The sequence below is a fragment of the Lissotriton helveticus genome, chromosome 6 (genome assembly GCF_964261635.1).
Source record: "Lissotriton helveticus chromosome 6, aLisHel1.1, whole genome shotgun sequence".
In the NCBI taxonomy this organism is placed as follows: Eukaryota; Metazoa; Chordata; class Amphibia; order Caudata; family Salamandridae; genus Lissotriton; species Lissotriton helveticus.
In genome coordinates, this window is record NC_136067.1 from 1,669,764,928 (window position 1) to 1,669,780,779 (window position 15,852).

The following is a 15,852-nucleotide window of genomic DNA, read 5'->3' on the forward strand; positions in this document are numbered from 1 at the left end:
ATAGTCATGCTATGGAGGCTACTCTCCATGAAATAGCTGACGCCCTTAAAGGACTCCCTAAGATCATTGACAAACAGGCTTACGCCTTGGATAATGTAGCAAGAATGTTAAGAATCCATGGCAAAGATGCACCAAGATCATCTACCATTTTTATGGAGATGATGGAGTCAATAGGCAACACATGCTAAAGCTAATCTTCATGTCAGTCTATGCAGCAGAGGGACCTCGGTGTATGAGAAGAATAACACCTGCCAAGCTTACACCCTTGCCACTTCCACCAGTGCCACGGATACCTGAAATGCCTCCAAATGCACAATCTGCAACAGATCAACCTCCATCATCACCAACTCAACCATCACCAACTCACCCACCCCAATACATATTTTTTATTTTTTTATTAAAAGTTTTATATAGCGCGAACTTGACCCTTGGGTATCAGAGCGCTTCACAGATATAATAACATGAGGTAGGTTAGAGATACATCTTACATAACATAACCATACATATGATGAGGTAGGTAGGTATAAAACTATGTTATAAACGTTCCATATAGCTATGAGGTAGGTTAGGAATATGTCTATAAGGTGATATAGCAAAGGTGTGCCATGGGGCGGAAAAGTTTTATGCTAATATTTGACATCGTCATGTTTACATGTCTATATAATTACAGTCTCTGTCTGTCATCGATGTTATCATAAAGTTATTCTATTTCACGCTGCACTGTACGTAGTACTACCATAATCTTAGATCCACTTTGACTTTCTCTGTGCATTAGTCCTCCAGATTTCCAGGTAAGTGGAGCGCCTCCAGTTTAACTCCAGTATACCGATAGACTTTCTCTTTTCCCCAATTGATTTTTCGTTTTGGCATCATTCTGCAGCATTGTCGGTAATGTTCTTTCTTGCCTAACTAAGGAACTTACTCATTAGGAAGATCTTCGCTTCCCTTTTGAATGTGGCTGTGTTAGAGATTTTCCTAATATTAGGAGGAAGAGAGTTCCAGATTCTGGGGGCTGTACCTGAAAACGCTCTGTCGTATGTACTCTTCTTCCGGAAGATAAGTGGTCTCAACAGTAGTTCCTTTGCATTCCTGGCTCGTCTGCTTCCTCCCGATAGCTCTAACTTCTGGGCCAGGTATCTTGGTGTTTTGTGGTGGAGTGCTTTGTGTGTGATACATGCTAATTTAAATTGGATTCTGGCTTCATGTGGGAGCCAGTTTAACGATTTCAGGTGTGGTGGGATATGGTCAAATTTCCTCGATCCGGTAATGAGTCTTGCAGCTGCATTGAGACATGTTTTAAGTGGTGCTGTGGAAATTTTTGGCAGTCCTGCTAAGGTTGTACATCCATATTCGATCCTCGAGATAACCAAGGACTGTACTGCCAATTTGAGGTCTGCTGTAGAGATGAATGGTTTCAATTTCCTAATATAGTTCAGGTGAAAGCGGGCACTTTTTGCCATTGATTTGATATGGGCTTTCATGTCTAGGTTCTTATCCAGTGTGATTCCTAAAGATTTCGCTGAGTCCACTATAGTAGGGGTGCAGTTTAAAGCTGTGATAGATTTGGTCCATTCTTTCACTTCCGAGAGGTTTTTTGGTGGTGTGATTAGTAGGAACTCAGTTTTTTGTGCATTTAGCTTCAGATGATTGCTAGTCAGCCAGCTTAATGTCATTTTTAAGGCCTCATTCATTAGGATGATATCTTTCAGGGATGTGATCTTGATGTAAATCTGTGTATCGTCTGCATACATATGATATGAAATGTTTGCGTCCCAGAGAATTTCTGTGAGAGGTTCGACATATAGGTTGAAGAGTGATGGGGATAGTGTAGACCCTTGAGGGACTCCGATCTCATTAGGGCATGGTTAACTAAAAATCTTTGAGTTCTATTCAGAAGGAAGGATTCAAACCATTTCAGCACCTTTCCCGACATTCCCATCCTGTTATTCAGTCTGCTTAGTAATTTTACATGATTTACAGTGTCAAATACAGAGGACAGGTCTAGAAGGACTAGTAGACATGTTCTGTTCCGATCTAGAGCCTGTAATGCGTCATCAACGATGTGTAGGATTGCCGTTTCTGTGCTGTGACCTGATCTGAAACCCGATTGGCAGTCGTCTAATAGCTGAAAATTGGTGATGTGTTGATTCAGTTGGTTTTGTACACATTTCTCGATTACTTTTGCCAGTAATGGAATATTGGTAACTGGGCGAAAATTATTCGGATCTGCAGGATCCGCTGTTGGTTTTTTGATGATAGGGACAACTTGTCCTGTTTTTAAGCAATCTGGTAGGATCCCTTGTGAGAGCAAGGCATTTATTATTTTGGTCCATAATGGGATGATGATGTGATTGATCTTTTGTAGACATTTTGTCGGGAGTGGGTCATTGTAATGGTTGTTTGGTTTGATATCCGATAGTATTTTGGCTATAGCATTCTGATCGTATAACTCAAAGGAGTCCCAATGTGCTTCGTTTTTTGCTTCTTCTTGGTTCTTTGTTAGGGTATTATTGTTCAGTCTGTGTTGTTGGTTGGGCAGGTTGTCCGCTGCCGTCTTAAGTTCTATTTCCAAGGTGTTAGCATTGTCGGTGAAGAAGGTAGAAAATTCTTCACAGCTCAGCTGAGTTTTTGTGGTTTCTTGGGCCGATTTGGCCAATTTGTTGGATTGCTGTTTTAAAATTTCGAATAGTTTCCGTTTCCTGTTTTTGGCGTTTTCTAGCTCTGATCTGATAAATTCTTTTTTGGATTTGAGGATCTTTTGTTGTACTCGTTCCTGATTTTTCAGAGCTGTTTCAACTATGGGGTTGCAGGGTTTTGTCTCCATTTTCTTTCTGTAAGTCTTAGTTTCCGCCTATCATCATTCAGTGTTTCGTTGAACCAAGGGTTTTTGTCCTTTTCTCTGATTCTTTTCAGTTTTAGTGGCATGGTCGTACTGACTATGTTTGTTATTGTCGTCGTGTAGTGATCCGTTAGATCATTCACATTCCACAAGTTGCTAGGCGGGTTCAGATCTTTCTCAGAACCTTCTACTAGCTGTTCCATATTCGAGTCTTTAATGTCTCGGGTCCACTTTTTCAGTTTAATAGGTTGCATGGTCTTAGTCCTTTTTAATGTGGGTATTAGGAAGGTTATGGCATGATCATCGGACCAGTCACAGGGCACAACTGTATGGATCTGTATGTTCTCCTTTCTTGATATTATCCAGTCTAGTGTTGCTCCTTTTGCGTGTGTTGGCTGTGAGCAGGCTTGGGTAAGATTTAGTTCATCCAAAAAGTCATTAAGAGCTCAGATCCGTTTGTCCTTTTTGTTGTCCCAGTGTAAATTAAAATCCCCCAGGAATATGTCGTTGGAGTGACTGTTCGAGTTCACCGTGATGATCTCCATCACCTGGTCGATAAAAATAGCATTATTTCCCGGAGGATGGTACAAGGCATGCAAGTTGCATCTTTGATTGTCTGCTGATCGGATGTTCAGACCTAAGTATTCGCATTATTCTAGAGAGTATTGCATAGGGGGAATAGAAGAAGAAAACCTTAAAAATAACTCTTTATTGTATCTATCACTGTCGCTCACATATTTATTGCAAGCAATTTTTAACTATTTAATATCTATACACTCTTTGGATCACAAACCAGTGTAACACTTTCATCTGTGTTGAATTTCTGATTTTAGTGTAATGTATTTAAAATGAGCATTCAGATAAAAAAAGAATCTTCTAACCAACTAAATATTTCCTTTGGCTAACATACAATGCATTATACGCAAACATTTGGAAAACACAATAGATTTTTGTTTGAGATTAAATGAAAAACGTTTTTTGTTTCATTGATAACTTTAGTACCATATGACAAATCTTTACAAAACTTTCCAGAAAAAGTTTCATTCACCTCAGCCTCTTCCTGGAAGTTTCAGGGTGATCCAACAAACAGGGGCAGAAAAAATAATGGGATTGAACTGTGATATGGCAAAAATGGCTAAACAGAATTATACCAAATTTGCCATAAAGCTAGTTATTGGCAAGGAAAGTGCACCTTTAGTGATTTGGATTAAATCTGTTCTGTGGTTTTTGAGCAATTACGATTCAACATGTATGTATATTTCACACCCCTGATCCTTCCAGGTTCCACCACAGAGGATCTGCAGATCCTCCTGTGCTGCGATTGGTTGCCCATTATTATCCAATCTGAATCTGATAATCATTCTGATTGACTTGTTGTCAACAACTTGATGCTCAGTGAAGCCCTCTAAAGATTCATGGTGGATTCAGTGTGCTACAAAAAAAATAAGGTAAGGGGGTGGGGCTTCCGGCTGGGTTGGGCTCACGGACTGGCTGCAGCAGGGCAAACATGGCAAAACCCCACAATGTGCACTGTCTTTGGGAAGGGGACACAATGAAAAAAGATTTAGTCTGTAATCTGAAGGGAAACACTATCTCAGAAGGGGTTTGATAAATATTATAAACACTTTAGTAAAAGTCAAGGGAACAAGTCTATAAAAAAGAGAAAAATCAATAATTCACCAAGAGTCCAAAAACAAGCATTCACTGCCCCACATTATAATAAAGTTATACCCAGAAGTCAGATGATGCGTCCGAAACATGATTCTGGTTTAGAGGCAAAGGTTCCTGACCATCCTCACCTAGATCTTTACAACAGCATTCCAATCTCCTTCAGATGTGGACATCAACTGGCTTACCATGGCAGGACCAGGCACCCCCTCTGCAAGAATGAAACAGAGGGATAGCGGGGAAACAGGATCACGGACAAACTTGGAGACTGGACAAGAGAACATAGGTTTGGTTGGGGAGGCAGATGAGACACATGACCAGCTATCAAGGAGGTCATAGTGCAACATAAAGTTCAGAACTGTCCAGTGACCATTTCTCGGAGTATCCAGACCTCATCAATAAAGTGACAAATATCAAGAGTGATCACTCGCTGAACCTCTTAGATTGACCTTAGACCCTCCTTTAGAGCATCCGAGAACCTGTATTCAGGGGAATAGGGTTGAACTACACACAATGTTGTGGGTTTTCGGTAGCAGAAGTGTCCCTTCAGTCAAGTTCTTCTAGGCAGGCACTGGGAATAGGAGGTGATGCAGAGGCATGAGGTGCAGCTGGAGGCTGGGTTAAGGAGGGACTGGGTGCAGGCCCAGATAGTGTGGGGGGGCCTTCTTTTGGGACATTACAGGTTGATTTTGTTCATGGCCAGGATTTGTTGGCTCCCTGATTTATATAGGAAGGTGTTGTAGTAGCTGGTTACCACATGTTTGGTGCTGGACTTAATCCAGGCTCGGCTGGAGTATATTTACCACTGTTATGGATACTTTTTGCCTGTTAGAAGTGTAGGTTGTGAATAGGAAATGACTTACTCTTTTTTGGGTGGGTCTTCAACCATCACTTAAGCACTCCTTACTCCGCTTAACCACTTTGCTTTAGTAGTAAGAAATTTTGCATTTTACAGACACACTCCTCTGTCCCTCCGGCATTTACTACTAAAACATCTACTTATGGGTTCAGAGACTCTGCGGTCATCCAGAGATCTTCATAAAGAAAAAGATAGGGGAGGCAGAGTCAGACACTCTGCATGTAAATTTGTGAATAACATGTTGTAGTATGTTTGCAGTACTACTAAACATACAACAAAATTAAGTTTTTAAATAGGCTCCAAAGCAGCTACTCAGTAATCCCACTCAAGTGCACTATGAGCCTGATGTATGACCAGTATTTGCGTGCGCAAACAGGTTTGCGACCTGTTTCCACACGCAAAAACCTACATGGCCATGTACAAACACTATTTTGCGACTCGCCAAAAATTGCGATTCGCAAAATAGTGTTTTGAGACTCACTATTAGGAAGGGGCGTTCCCTTCCTAATAGCGAGTCTCTAGCCATGCATGAATGTTTTGCGACAGCAATTGCGGTCATAAAACACTTGCATATTACCGCCCTCTTCCAGAGGGTGGCAATGGAGTCACAAATGACTCCCTTTTATGACTGTCTCTAAAAAATATTTTTTAAGGCCAGGCAGTGGTCCCATGGACCACTGCCTGCCCTTAAAGGAGTGGCTCATTATTATTCATGAGCCCATTGGGAATCGCAATCAGTGTCTCTGACACTGTTGTACATTCTAAATTGCGACTCGCAGTTTGCAACTCGCAATTGAGCGCAAATTGCGAGGCACAATATGGAATCGTCATACATCTGGCACTATATCTTAAAAACCCTCAATATAGAGAAGTAGAACTAAGTAGAATATTGGAAGTGAAGGACCAAATGTTTAGAAAAAGAGAACAGAAAGGAATCAGAGGCAGGCAGAGAATAACTTTGAAGATTCCACAGCGCATATGCTGATTCGTTTTGCGTTATTGATGCATAGCATTGCTTGGAAACCATCAGGGGATGAGTTTACAAATGCAATGTAAGTAAACAACCACTGTTTGGTACCACTGTGGGTGTTTAGGGACAGCTAAGTATTTTTACCTCTCTTATCTGCTATTCTATGCTTACTCCTGAGTGAAGGAGTCATATCATGCAGAAAGTGGGGACATAATATTAAACACCCTCATTTTCCAAGTGCCAGTAAAGCCAAGACTTCACATGGAAAAGCAATTATATGTTAACTAAAAAAAGGACAATCCAGAGTTGTTTTTCAAATTCCCTAAATATATGAGCGTGCTTGTAAAATGTGTACATTCGAAAAGAAACATGTTAATCCAATAAAGACTGTGGATAACCCCTGGGTACCGATGCATCATTCACAAACATAAAAAGAGGGTACAATACAGAGACTCAGCATCTTTAGGTATAAGGAAAACTGTACTGCAGATTCTGCATAGGGCATGGGTCTTGTGTCACACACCAATGACTGGATAGCACATTTAGGAAAACATGCATTTCAGCGTATAAAAAAGTACTTTTTTTTAAAGTTTTTCTTCAAAGTATTCTTCTTTTCTGTATCTAAGTCTCAAAGAAAAACTGTGTTGAGTAGAAATGTTTACATTTGTATTGAACCTGCTTCTCTCAAAACATTTACAAAAAGCAGTGTTTACATTCTGATTCATGTATTATATGTTCAAAATATATCCCTATAATGCAAGTGAGAAAGACAAGAGTCTTGATCATCCCTGGTCAGGCAATGCAATACTTAGTTAAAATATTTTTTTCAAGACTTGATTTCTTTTTAAATATGCACCAATAAAAACAGTATGTACTTTAAAAGTGATATCACACTGAAGCTAAAATGTATTACCGAAATATGAAGCTCAACTAACATAAGCCAGTAAGTCATCCTCATTGGTTACAACAATTGTTCTTAACATTCTGATTTCTGCGGACCCCCACTTAATCATTACTGGATCCTGGGGACTTGATGATCTGACTGCAAAACAATACAAAAATATTACATAAAGAAACATTAATCAAATAAATATACAAATTATGAAATATTTCATTGAAATCACAAATAACTATATAAACAAATCATTAATTTTGATTTTAATGGAAGGGTTTGAGCTCTTCTAAATTGAATCGAGGTTGTTTGTTGTCCACACTACATTCTGGTTCATGCACTTGCACTGATTCCAATCAATCAATCTGAGGATACTACCTCAATTTGTAGCCACCAATTTCAAATTCCTTCACATTTGCAGAAAGGTTTAACATTTTCAATTTTCAATTTTCCTTCTTTATTTATATACACTTTATTAAACTGTTAATATTGCTTAATTTTGGAAGCAGTCACAGACCCCTGAGTAATCTTTCTGGTCCCCCGAGAGTCTCTAGATTACAATTTAGGAAACTCTGGGTTGCAGCATTTGCATTTTTAACAGCCCTTGGCATATGAATGGTGCAAGTGACTTTCCTAAATCCAAACCTAAACTATATACAGTGAACAATAAAACCTATTGTGGGTGCAAGTGGTGCACAATGGATATTTGAAACATAAATTTCTAGAATGCGGAAAAGCCATTATTCACATTTAAACCTATGATATTGCAAACAGGAAAGCAATATTTATTTTACTAGCTAAAACAAAAACATGCTAGCTGTGACTTGAGAAATATCAATATACCCTATGTTTGTTAGCAGAAAGGCATCTTAGAAGATGTTCTGCTTGAATAGGCATATGAAATGAACAAGGGCAACCATATAAACCCTGGGGAACATGGACATAGAGTAAACAAAGAACAATGACACCTTCAGATTTATTCAAAAATTTGGGTTCACCAGTGATTAATTCATTCAAAGCATCAATCACTCATTAGAAACAGTTCAGAGGGTTTTTGCTTATCTTAAATATAAACTAATCATCAGAAAAATATCAAATGTGCTCAGTGCATTTGGTGGAATACACAGCACTGTTTAAAATGTGTGTGAAATTGACAAAAATATATATTACACCAATAAAAAAGTTGTGGAAAGCCCAATAGAACAGTAATCAATAAAAATACTTTCCTCTGGATCAAATGCAGTGTGGTCGACAGCATTTTAACCCTGTAGTTAATTAACCGGTCAGTAACAAATCAAAAGCAATCAAACTGACCAAAAAGACCTGAAAAAGGAACTGGAACTGTGAGACAACCATCATGTGCACTTCACAGAATGGGATACGGTGGACTGCTTCACTTAGTCAACTTACGTTGTGGAAAGCCAGGTGGTTCCTCTGAGATGTAATAAGAAGAGATAGAAAGAGAGAGGTTGAATAAGTCTGAAAACAAAACAAGAAGGTGCCACAAATGTGAGTCTTACCGTAATAGAGATGACAGTGGAAGACTGAAAAGGTTCCAATACATTAGGATGTCTAAATGTTTAAAGGCAACAGAAGCTTACCTATGATGACAGATGAGAAAGTAAACAGGTACCATAGAAATGAAACCATTGCACAAGTGAACGCTGGTGGAGCCCTTCAGTAGGGCTGTCACTGTCTGAAGTAGGAGCAAAAAGACAGTGGTGTGCAGAAACACAAATAAATAAAGATATAATCCGAGTGAAGTGATGGATTGTGATATGTTGCAAGCGTGCAACAGATGATAAAAACTCACCTACAATTAGAGGGTAAACCATTGAAGCTGAGAAGAAACAAACCATCATGAGCTGTTTCTAGGCAGCCTGATAAAAACAAAGATCTTATAAATTTTATACATGAGCCTAGTAAACAAAGAGGATTTTGAAAAGGCCCTGTTCATCCTCTTCACAGTGAGGAGATCATCTTCCATTCATTTTCTGCCCAATCCCCAGACCTAGTATATCCTTTCTCAGTGAGAGACCACACTGCTTTAGATATAGATAAAAATGCCTCATTTGTGTCTCTAAGTTTGCCCATAGTTAATCTGACAAGAGGCCATTACAGCAGTTTGGCAATTGCTCATAGTTGTATTATCTTCCTAAATAGAGAAAAAAGTTAAGGAGCCAGTGTGTATCTTTGTATTAGATCATTTACCACTCACAGTATCTTCAAGAAGTGATTGTGGCATCACTTCTAAATACAGACCCAAGTAGATGTGTGCTGATCAATCACTATTGCTATTAAAAGATGAGGTATACCTAGTTAAAAAGCTTTAAACATAAAACATTCTGTGTATGGAATCAAAGGTGAAAGAGAAATGAATGAAGGCAGCCAACATTGTTTTACTGTAATGCTTTTTCTACTCTTTCAAGATTCTATTTAGTACCGAGACATTATTTACTTTGTAACAAATCTTAGGGAGTAGACCATTGGCTTTACCCAAACTCTTATTTGTTGAGGGGGATATTGATCAAGCAGTTTCCCCTATACTTCCACGAGCACAATTGAGTAGTAGTTAGTTGTATTCCTCCAAGGATCTTCCTTAAAGATTGGCTTAGTTAGACTTTCCTGCCATGTTATTAGAGCCTTTCCTAGTCGAATACACACAGAGAACTGTCTTATTAGTACTACAGACCATTTATTACATTATCTATATAAACTCGTTTGGGAATCTTTTCTGGTCCTCATGCCCTGCAGACTTTTACCATGCCTTAATAACTTTTCTATGTATATCTCAGAGGGGAAGGGTCAATGGTATATTCCACCCAGGTCACACAAGACATCAGGAGGTAATCTGCTTGCTCATTGATAATTTACACCTTTGTATCTCAGAAGGACAGCCCAAAAGCCCGCTTCCTTGCCCATGGTGCGTTCTACTAATCCTACAAAATTCTGCATTGACTTCTATTGCAGGCTGAAAACACTTTATCTCGCTCCTTCAATTGCTCCTCTTACTTACTTTCTTAGACGCTTGTGCATTGTTTCTAGATTTCAACAAACAATTAACATTTTTAGTTTTTGTCATTGAAATACAAACCACACATTTTGTATTTGGTTGTACTTTTTTCTTGTGTACAAATACTTGCTTCGCAAAACAGATGAGCCAGCACTTTCTGTCTCCAAAGTTACCAAAAAAGCATGTGTTCCTGATGTGCACACATTCTTCATTTATCCTTGACTATTTATTTTTTTTGCCCAAGGGAAAGAAATATTTTACCCCTTTAGTACTTATATGTATAGTACCACATCAAGCAGCAGTTTTAGCAGGGCGTGGCAAGTATTGAATTCTGTTGAGCTTATCTCTAGAAAGGAGGGTGGCTTCTGGCGGCTTCTGTTACAGCCCTTGAAGTAAGGTTGGAAAGGATCAGGAAGGATCACTGCTCAGTAGGCAGGTGGCACAGAGCAAGGCCAATGTGAAAAAGGCTGTCAGGTAAGAGTTGTTGGATTCAGGAAGTGGTTTGTTGTGCTCCCTCTGAGGACGTCACTGAAGGACAACATGCTGCAGAAAATATATAGGAAGTCACTTATCACCAGATGGTATAGTCATTTCAAATTCGTTTACAAATCAATGGTGCAATTTGAATGCATAGGCTGTAGGTCAGATATATGGATGCAGTGCGCCTGACCCGAAATATTCAAAAACGGGCTCATTCACAAAGGTAACTTACTCTATGAGTAATTTACACTTTTGTGTACTTTATTACTTTTTTCATATTCACAAAATCACAGTGTAAGCTATTACTAAAACTCCAGCACCACACATGGCCAACCACAATTAATGCAACACTCTACCATCAACAATAATGGGACTGATTCACAAAGGTACACTTTTAAGTAATTATACTATAGTTGGCTATTAACAAAGGGTTGGTTCACAAAGATAACATTCTTTTGAGTATTTTACACATGTGAGTAAGTTTACTACTTTTTGCTTATTCACAAATTCCATATGTTACTTACTTCTAAAAAATATTAGTGGGTCCAGAACCATGCAAAGACAACCTCTGCTATTGCAACACTGCCCTATAGGAAACAATTGAGGTAGGGAATTAAAATAAACCTCACAGAAAATAATATTAAATTAAATTCAATTACTTACAACTGTGTCACATATATTAAGCATGTGATTCCTTAGCTATACTCCCAATTAGGCTCCAAACATGGTGGTCAAGACTTTATACAAGTCATGCATTGCAGCTGAGACTGAAAATCTGCAGTACCGTATTGCATAATTGATACTAAATTCCATGAAGCACCATATTTACAAAGCGTTACACATTAATAATATAATCAGCTGCACTTGCTCAAACAAGGCCCTTTGGAGCAATGCTAGTCATTGCACAACAGCATAAAGATGAGAATTTTTTTTGCATTATGTGTACTCGAGGTACACCCTTCGGTACAAACTTCTCCTTGATGACAATTGTGCAAAGGTAAGCCACCGAAGATATGTAATTTTGCATACTTAACCCACTACCCGTGGGAATACCATGCAAAATTCTACTTGTCCATTTGGTACACCTGGTTTCATTTGATGTTAGAATTTAACACAACTCCTTGTCATGTTACTTTAGTAGATCTGGCTTTGAGTGAAACTCAGTAGGTGTTTAGACCGTTCCCATTTATTTATCCACACTTTGCATTCAACATTAGAGTTTTAGGGCCAGATGTAGGTAGCCAAATACCGGTCGGTAACGGCCGAATTCGGCCGTTACCGACCGGTATTTGGCTTTTGAGATGTAGGGGGCAGGAAACAGGCCATTTCGGTAATTTTACCGATTCGGTAAATATACCGGTCGGTAAATTTACCGACCGGTATTTTTACAGAATCTGTAAAATTGAGATGTAGGTGGGACTCTTCTGAGTCCCACAAGCCCTACAAATTCGGTATTTTACCCTCAAATTCAATTTGATGGTAAAATACCGATTCAGGTGTGCATGCACATGTGTGCATGCACACCTGTGCCATATGACAGGCAGACCTGCCCTTAGGGCAGGTATGCCTGCCACATGGCCCCCGAACCTTTTTTGGGGGTGCTAGAGGGTGTCAAAGTGACACCCCCTGCACCCTTGTCAAAATCGGTATTTACCGATTCGGTAAATACCGACCGGTAATGCCCCATTCATTCCTATGGGCTTCAACCGGTCGGTATTTACCGAATCGGTAAATACCGACTTTTAAAGATTCAGTAAATCCACACTTGGATTTACCTACATCTCGGTACTTCTATTTTACCGATTCATAAATACCGAATCGGTAAAATTCGGTATTTATGAGTCGGTAAAATAGAATTACCTACATCTGGCCCTTAGTGCCATTCAATTCAAAACCATTTAGTGTTGTGATTGCATCAAATATATTTTGCCTGGAAAGTTTTAACTCTGTTACTTTGTGCAAGCACTCATTCAAAGGCATAATAAATCTGGACTGGTATCCTCCTCAGCAGGTACAAGTCCAGCGGGGAGTATGTCATCACCATTGCAATGCCAGTAAACAATTTTTATTTGTGACTGTTGCATTTGCCATAGATCTAAGCTTCATCCAAAACAAATCACGCTAATGATTTGTTGGCTACAGAAAATTTAGCATGAGGACATTTAGAATAACCTTTTATGTCTGGTGATAGCCAATACCTTTTTTATTTTACTGAAAATATACATGTAACATACTTTATTATATGGGCTTCCAGCCAGCTCTCTTCAATAATTGGTCTGTAGTGCAATTCACATTTTTTACAACCACTATAACAAAAAGGTAATAGGTTGGTTCATTTAAGCTATTGGCTAACTCTATTTTGAGAGGCTGCAGTATTCCCTTTCACAAGATGCTCATTCACACTAAAAGTAGCTCCCTTGAGTGCCTGGGACGATCATGTCAATGTTCGTCTTTTGAACTCTAAAAATAAAAATGTGCTTTTTGCCAATGTATTTTTTTAGCTTGATGAGGGCCTGACAGCTTCTCCAACAGTATTTTTTGAAAAAAATATGACAAAACAAAACAAACATTGACAATTCCAAAAGAATGTCATCCTATGCCAGACTTATGGGCTTTCACAAGGAGCACATCTGTACATAAAGCTCCGTTCGCTGACAGGGACTACTTGGCAACTTATAATTTTTGAGACCTACAAAATATTATTCTTTCAGCCATTTTTAGGTTTCGACTGCAAAAAGCTGCGCAAGCAGCTTTTGCGCAGGAGAAATCTAATGAGAACTGTAGTGTGGGTTTGGGTCGGCCCTCGTCATTCATTGGCTGGCTCCATAAATGGAGCCTAGCCATTGGACGAGGGGCCTGTCCGTCAATGCCGGACCAGATTCGGAGGCGTTCCCGAGATTCTTTGGCTTTTGCCGACGTCACGCGACGTCAGCCGAAAGCCGGGAACGCCCCCGAATCTGGTCCAGCATTGCCGGCACCAGTGACTATCCTGCTCCTGATTGGTGAAGCTGCGTGGACGTCACTGCTGGTCCACGAGGGAGCCCACTCCTCGGGAAACTTCGCCGCCCGCCTGCCTGAGCTAGAGACGGGCCGCCGCGCTGCCCGCGGCGACCCGGAAGTGACCGGCCGGCCGGCCAATCCTAGCGCGGCCGGCCGGAAGTGCCCGCCCCCCGCAGCCCGGGGGAAGAAGGAAGACGGCAAGAAGTATGGCGGCGCCCGCGGGGCTCCCGTGGCCTGGAGGGAGCCCCGGGAGATGCGGAGGACGTTGCCGGTCTCCCATGCCAAAGAGGGAGACCGGAGAAGTGCCAGCGAGATTGCCGCCGTCGATGTTGCCGGTCTCCCATGCCGAAAAGGGAGACCGGAGAAGTGCCGACAGGTTAATAACTACATTTAATTTGACATAGCGTTAAATGGCGCACGGGTGGCCTCGGAGCGCCTAAAAAGAAACAGCGAGGCCAAAAACTAAAGAAGACTCGTAAAAACGGAGGACGTCAGTTGGGAGCTCAGGTCCCCACTCCTGGGCTCCCCGTAACCCTGGCGCTGATGCCTCTGCCCCCTCCGCGGAGACCCACCTTCAGGAAAGGGTGCCCTCGGCACTGCCACACGCACAGACACAAAGTCACGGAGCATCTGGCCCGCCAGATCACCATTTCACCCCTTCCCTTACTGCGCCCGTTGATATCATTCCTTCGGTATAGTGCCACGTGCAGCCGGGAGCTGCTTCGCGGCACTTGAGAGTGTAGCGGTGCCAGCCTATAGTATGCAGAGACGTCTTCCGCACGGAGTAGGGTCCCTCACCTGTCCTCGGAGGTCGTCTGGTTCTGCCCAGTCCTTGACATATGGCCCCGCCGTGCCCTGCCACCCTGCACAGCCCGCGCTCCCGGATCCTGTGCCCGGGCTCCGCTTGGCTGCTGTGCACAGTCCTGGTTTGTGCAGCAGCAGGAGCCAGGGAAGGGGGAGGAGAGGAAGAGGAGGAGGGTGGATGCTGAGGGGGAAGAGCGGTCCCGGCTCCAGCCCAAGAAATTCGGGCCAATCTGCAGTCGCCAGAGCCGGGTGTGGGCCAGTGCCAGGGCCCAGCGGATGCCAAGCCCTCCGAGGAGGACGTGCACAAGTGCCCACCAGCTCCGTGGCTGGAACAAGCCTGCGACCACAGGCTTCGGGAACCATGAGCCTGGGGCGCGGGGTCACCGCGGCAGCCCAGGCGCCAGCTCCCTGAAGGGCACGTCTCTAGCTGGCAGAGGCGTCTAGTGATGGGCAAGGGGCACCACAGACGGAGCCCGTCCCTACAGCTTCTCTGACAATCCAAAGTAATACCTGACCAGCTGGCACGTCTGTGATTCTTGTGCCGGGTGTCCTGGCGGTGCCAATGGGCACGTATATAAGGAAATGAAGGCCTGCTAGTCACATTTCCTACCCAGTTCTCGCTCGAATCTGTGAGGAGACACCCTTGGCTTTGTGTGCCGTGGTAGAAAGTTGGCAGTGCCAACGGGCATTTCAAAAGGGCAGTGAACCAGCTCCCACTCTTCGTATGCACTGCGTGCTCCAAGGGGCACTTTAAAAGCTCACATGTGCCACTCTTCCCGTGGGGCACTTAATTCTAAACTGGGTGAAATCATCGCGAGATGGCGGTGTGGGCAAGTCCAGCAAACAGGTGCGCCTTCCCACTAATGAACTGCTATCATACCCCCCAACACGCGACTACTGTAAATTGGCACCGTTGCCCCTTTTGGGGTTTGGCGCAGAGCACACGACTAATTATGCCCCCAAGCCCAGGCTGGCTCTGCTAGGAGACACGGTGCGGTACAGCGAGCCCTCCGCTAACAACACGGGCACGTGTAAACTGGCATCGGAGCGTCACTCAAGAGATGCCAAGGTGAGAGAGTATGGGGTGATGGCAGGTGCGGGGAGGGGGGTCCCGGGTTTACACTCGCCTCACCTCAGAGCCTAGAGGCCACGTGGCGTTGTAGCAGTCCTCCGCCCTTCCAGATGCCCCAGTTGGTGCAAAGAGTGTACCCACCGCTGCAATCTCCGAGTGAGAGCGTAGGGCACACACACCTGTCCCCGGCTGTGGCTGGAACCAACCCAGGGGCCCGGTAACCGAAAAAAAGTAGGAAGAAGCAGAGCATGGCAT